The following is a 5,968-nucleotide window of genomic DNA, read 5'->3' on the forward strand; positions in this document are numbered from 1 at the left end:
CCTCTGACTGGTTACTTCATGTTTGCTACTGATTTCCTCTCCCTTTTGAAGATGAAAATGGTAAAAGTGTCTTTGACCTGCCTTGCTGGATATTGTGAAGAGGAACAGTCATCTACTGCAAGTGGAAGTGTCACAGGTGGAGCAGAGTTCTGTGAGTGCTGTATCAAACCAGATCTCGTCAGAGCTGCCAGAACAACTGGTCCATGCTGCCCTTCACTGCTCTGCCTGTTCCCCACTGTTTCATGCCAGAGTAATTTAACTGCTGTTAATTGGGTGTGTGTTTCACTCGAGCCAGTCCAGCAGAACCAGCAGAAAGCAGCCCCAGAATGAATGGGGCTCTGCAGAGGAGCCCCAGACTATTCATCAACCTGCCCGCAGAACTGGCTCCAACTCTGAACCCTTGTGACCACACTCTGAAGAAGACACACTTCTGATATTTATGAGGCACTTATGACTGAGGCACGTGCTTGTGCAGGTAAGAATCCCAAAGTTCTTTCTTACTTCAGGAAAAACCCTGCAGCAGTGCATACCCAGCATCTGCTATCAGCACATCCTGGCTGCACGTGCAGGAGAAGCAGCAGCAGCATTGTACACGTGAGTTTGTTAAGCTGAACTCCCCTACACTTTGAACAGTGCTCATCACAAATGTATTTAATGGCACACCGATGCCATACATTTCTCCTAAAAGCCTCCCTTGTCACTAAACTTTGCCAGAAAGTTAATGCCGAGGATGAACGAGCAACTTCGGTCTCAGTGCGGAGGTGGAGGGGTTCTAAACACTGACTTTCCGAGAGCAGCATCTCTCCTGAAGCGCTCGGGGCCACCCGAGCCGCCGCCGGGAGCGCGGTGCAGAAGCCGGCCCGGACTCAGCCGCAGCGCCGGGCACCGCGCATCGCTGCTCTGCAGGGCGGCCCGCACGTCCTCCAGCAGCTGCCGCAGGCTGCCCTTCTCCTGCTGCAGCTCGGCCATGCGCTCCTCGGCCCGCTCCAGCGCCACTGTTACCGTATGGACTAGAAATCCTGAATATTAGAATATAAAGTGTATAAACCATAATAGTAGTAGTAATGCTAAGGCTTGAAGACTGCAGTCCCCAGAGTAGGCCCTGGGAAACTAACTTAAGAGTGTGCTGTGCTGAGAGCATGCAGAACCGTTAGTGATAAGGTTAAAGTCTAAACATAAATAAAGTACTGGTGGTGGGCAGTGGCATAAGAGAGAGATTGAGGGGGAGAACACTATAGTCCTGAGGCAGTGGCGCCAGAGAGAGATTGAGGAGGAGAACACTATAGTCCTAAGATAAGCAACCATGTAGGATTTATGACGCCAAAATGCTATCTTCAAGGTGAATGTATCTACAGAAGAATGTGTACTTCTGCACATAAACCATTTGTAAAAAGGGTATAAAAAACCCTCTAAAAAGGGAACCAGCGGGATCCTGACTTAGGACGCGAGTCCGCAGGTCCCCGGGCCCTGAATAAAGCACCGCATAAACTGACACTCTGTTAGTTTGTGTTTTACTTGGGGTTTCGGGCAGCACCACCATCTCCTCGCAGCGCTCTCGGGAGCAGGGCCCCGGCGGCCGCCGCTCGGGCTCGGCGGGGGCTGCGCGGGCGGATGTGGCTCTCGATGTGCTCGCCCTCCCGGCCCAGCGGCAGCCGCGGCCTCGCGCGGGTGCTGAAGCGGCCGCAGAGCCGCGCGTGGAGCTGGCGGAAGGTGAGCTCGGCCCAGAGCCCGTCCCACAGTCCCGCGCACTCCTCGGGCTCCGCCGCCTCCTCCGGCGCCAGCGCCCGGCACAGCGTGCGGGACTCCTCGCCGGGGATGCGGCCCGGCCCGGCGCAGTCCCGCTGCTGGAAGATCTCCTGCAGGGACTGCTCCGGGCCGCTGGCCAGCACGACCATCTCGTTCTCCCTCCGCGCTCCAGCCCGTAGCGGTGGGCGAGGGCGCTGAGCAGCCACTGCGTGCGCCGGGCCGGCCGCCCGGAGGGGTCCCAGCCCTCAGGCGGCTCCATCGCGCCCGCCCGGCCCGCGGCGCTGCCCGAGCATCCTGAGCGCCGCCCGCCCGAGCGCTCGGCCCCGGCCCCGGCACGGAGCGCCCGGCTCGCCCCGCACGGAGCCGCGTCCGCCTTTGTCCGGCAGGAGCAGGGACTCGGGCAAAGCGGGCAGGTGCCGCCCTGCTCCCCTTGTCTGCCAAGCCCGAGCCCCAAGTGTGGTTCTCATTTCTTAGCTGATTTCTCCCTGCTTTCTCTCTGACACAAGCAAGACAATAGCATCGCACAATCCAGTTTGACAAGTAAGGCTTGTGAACGAGTGAGCGCTTCCACTAAATTAAAAACACAATGTGTGTAGCCGTGGAATGGGGTTTTAACCCTTTAAGTGCGGCGGAAATAAGATGCACAGCTACATGGTCATCTTTCATGACAGGAAGAAAGAGACAAGTTTATTCAGAAATACACTTGGTTTTATAGCATGACTCGTAATTCCCAGAGTAGAGAAAAGATGATTGGTTCAGAGAGAAGACACCCCATTTCCAGGGACTGGTCACACATCACAACAGCTGTTCTATCTTTGTTACTAATTCCTTTTTATTTTGACCAAATTATCAGCCTGGGAGAAATTCTCCCTAGCCTTGAGCTGGACCAGCTTATCAGCTGGGAACAGAGCTGAAAAGCTCCTGCCTGGAATATTATTCAGGCTGTAATTTTCTTACATTCTCAATATGTGTCCCACAAATGTGCTTGAACGTCGACCTTCTGTTCGCTCAGGCTTCCTCACCTCTGTAGATGAGGTGACTTCCAGGTGTTGGTGTGTGGGTGTTAAGAGGTCTGTGCTAGAGATGAGTAAGTGTTCAACTCGTTCAAACGAGCTGCCCAAAGCAGTGATTTTGGTCTCTCTTTGCCTGGGGAGCAGGACCGGGGTTGTTGAACGCAGGCAGCAGCACGAGCAGGGCTCCTCCAGCAGCAGGGACACGCCAGGAGCCAGAGGGGACCGTGGCACCAGAGGGGACCGTGGCACCAGAGGGGACCGTGGCACCAGCCGTGCCCGAGGTCTGAACAGGCTGCCAAAGTCAGGTGGTGCTGACAGGCTGCGTTAACAGCCCAGGCAAGGCGTGGTGAGGAGCCAGGGCTGGGGGCCACCCAAGGAGTCCTGTCAAGAGCAAATCGTTCTAATATTCTCTCTAGGACAAAAAAGGAACAAACCAGTCCAGTTGATATGTGAGGAAAAAGAATTCAAGTTCGTTTAAAACGCTGCTTAGGTTGGGTTTCTTTTGAGTGAACTGGTGTTAATAAATATTCGGTCCCATATGATGGAGTTTCTCTGCAAATAGGCCTTGACGGGAAATTTCTGAATACCTTTTGTTTTGGTCTTTCTTAAGTTGAACACCTGAGTAGCTTTGTTGAGGAATGGAGAATTATTTGTAGGTCAGTATTTTCTCAGGAGGAGCCTTAAATTTTAGCACGGGAGGAAGGACAGGCAAAGGTTTGAAAGCCTTCCCGTGCTGAAGTGACACACTTTGGGAGGAGTCTGTGAGGAGAAGTCCCCTCAGGCACTGCCAGGGCTGTTTGCCTCCTCTGCAGGCTCAGTATTCTGGGAGTTCCACAAGCCTCAGCTGCCACTGTATTTTCCCCTGAATATTTTTTGTCGTGCAGTACACAGGGAGAATATTTTGTGCTAGATTCTCCTCTGGGCTAAGAGGAATGTTGAATTTATCTTTACAAATGAGCTCTGGATCTGCCTGTAGATAAGGCTAGCACTGAGAGATAAAAGAAACAATGGGATGGATTCCACTGATTGATGAATGGAAAGAGATATTTGCCTTTACAAACAAACTGTAGGGCTGCTGATAAATGAAATTGGATATCAAAAGATGAAAGAAGCAACGGGGGGGAAAACTATGAATTCTATAAGAATTAAAAATGAAAAGGGAGGGTTATACATTAGAGGGGAATTTCAGGTATCAGGCGTTCCGGGAAGTCTGTGCCTCTCAAGTACCTAAGCCAATGGGGAAAGAGAGAGGGAAATGCGGCCGGGAAAATAGGATAAAAAGGAGGCTGTGTTCTCCAAAAATTTGAGAGATGCCAGGGGAATGTCCCATGGCCTCTCCCTTTATTCGAATAAAGCAAAAAGGACTCCTCTGTCTCCTTTTTGGACATAAACCTCTGGTGTTTGTGGATTCATTTTCCTGACAGAAACAACTTGGGGATTCTTACCTGCACAAGCACGTGCAGTGCCTCAGTCATAAGTGCCTCAGAAATATCAGAAGTGTGTCTTCTTCAGAGTGTGGTCACAAGGGTTCAGAGTTGGAGCCAGTTCTGCGGGCAGGCTGATGAATAGTCTGGGGCTCCTCTGCAGAGCCCCATTCATTCTGGGGCTGCTTTCTGCTGGTTCTGCTGGACTGGCTCGAGTGAAACACACACCCAATTAACAGCAGTTAAATTACTCTGGCATGAAACAGTGGGGAACAGGCAGAGCAGTGAAGGGCAGCATGGACCAGTTGTTCTGGCAGGTCTGACGAGGTCTGGTTTGATACAGCACTCACAGAACTCTGCTCCACCTGTGACACTTCCACTTGCAGTAGATGACTGTTCCTCTTCACAATATCCAGCAAGGCAGGTCAAAGACACTTTTACCATTTTCATCTTCAAAAGGGAGAGGAAATCAGCAGCAAACATGAAGTAACCAGTCAGAGGTCCTGGGAAGAAACAAAAGAACAAAGAGTGGTGGAAAAAAACAGGTAGAGCAGTGATCCTTATCTGTGTGGGAGATATCCTCTGCTAATGGGCCATCTGTTAAAACCAGGTGGGGCAATGTTCTTTATCTTTTCCACAACCCATCCTTCCTCCAGGAAGATATCTTCTGTTAATGGGCCATTGAGTCCCACTGCATGACTGATAAAATTCCATCATCCCATTGGGAGATGCTCCAGCCAGGGGGAGGAGCCAAGCCTTTCCTACCTAGATAAAATCTGAGATTTGGAACACCAAGGCAGCCCTTACCCACTGGTTTCCAGAGGACAAGAGCTACCAGACCTTTCTACAGCATCACTACTACAACAAGACCACTTCATCGGGACTGCTACCACCATCAAAACTAGCGGGGTGTCAGGTTGTATTCTGATTCTGTCAGTTGTTTTCTTTTCTACTATTTCATGTATTATTTTTCTCTTATCTTTTTTCCTATCAAATTGTATTTCTGACTTGGAGTCTCTCACTGGTTTTGCTTTCAAACCAGCACAATTTTGGAGGCGATTTTGGCTGAATCTTGATATTTGGGGTGTTTTTGATCCGTGTGTTAAAGTTTGGAGGATTTTGGGTGGGAATCTTGGTGTCTGGGAGGTTATTACAGACACAAGATGCTCAATGACTTCCAGAGATGAACTTGGGCAAGGAGGAACACCCAGTTTATGGAGCTCTCTTCTTGTTATTTCCCCCTAAACCAGGAATTTTCATTCCCCAGGTGTGCGGGGATGGAGGAGGCAGAAAAGCCCCGGAGATCTCTCACGAGGAGGGGCTGCAAACCCAGCCCAGGGAGCTGCGAGGAGGAAAGACCCTCCCTGAGCCAGGAAGGCGGCCGGAGATCCAGGCAGAGCTCAGAGCTGGTGGAGAAGCCTCGTGGAGGGGAGAAGCCCCACAAGTGCTTGGAATGTGGGAAGGGTTTCAACTACAGGTCCCAGCTGACCTGGCACCAGAGGATCCACACTGGGGAGAAGCCCTATGAGTGTGGGGAATGTGGGAAGTGTTTCAACTACAGCTCCAGCCTGATCCGTCACCAGGTGATCCACACAGGGGAACGGCCCTACACCTGCTTGGAATGTGGGAAGAGCTTTGGATGGAGCTCTGACGTTAGAAAACACCAGCGCATCCACACTGGGGAGAGGCCCTACGAGTGTCCCAAGTGTGGGAAGAGGTTTCAGACCAGCTCCAATCTCCTTGTACATGAGCGGATTCACACAGAGGAGAGGCCCTTCCGCTGCC

The sequence above is a fragment of the Sturnus vulgaris genome, unplaced genomic scaffold, assembly GCF_052056855.1.
Source record: "Sturnus vulgaris isolate bStuVul1 unplaced genomic scaffold, bStuVul1.hap1 Scaffold_198, whole genome shotgun sequence".
NCBI classification, from domain to species: Eukaryota; Metazoa; Chordata; class Aves; order Passeriformes; family Sturnidae; genus Sturnus; species Sturnus vulgaris.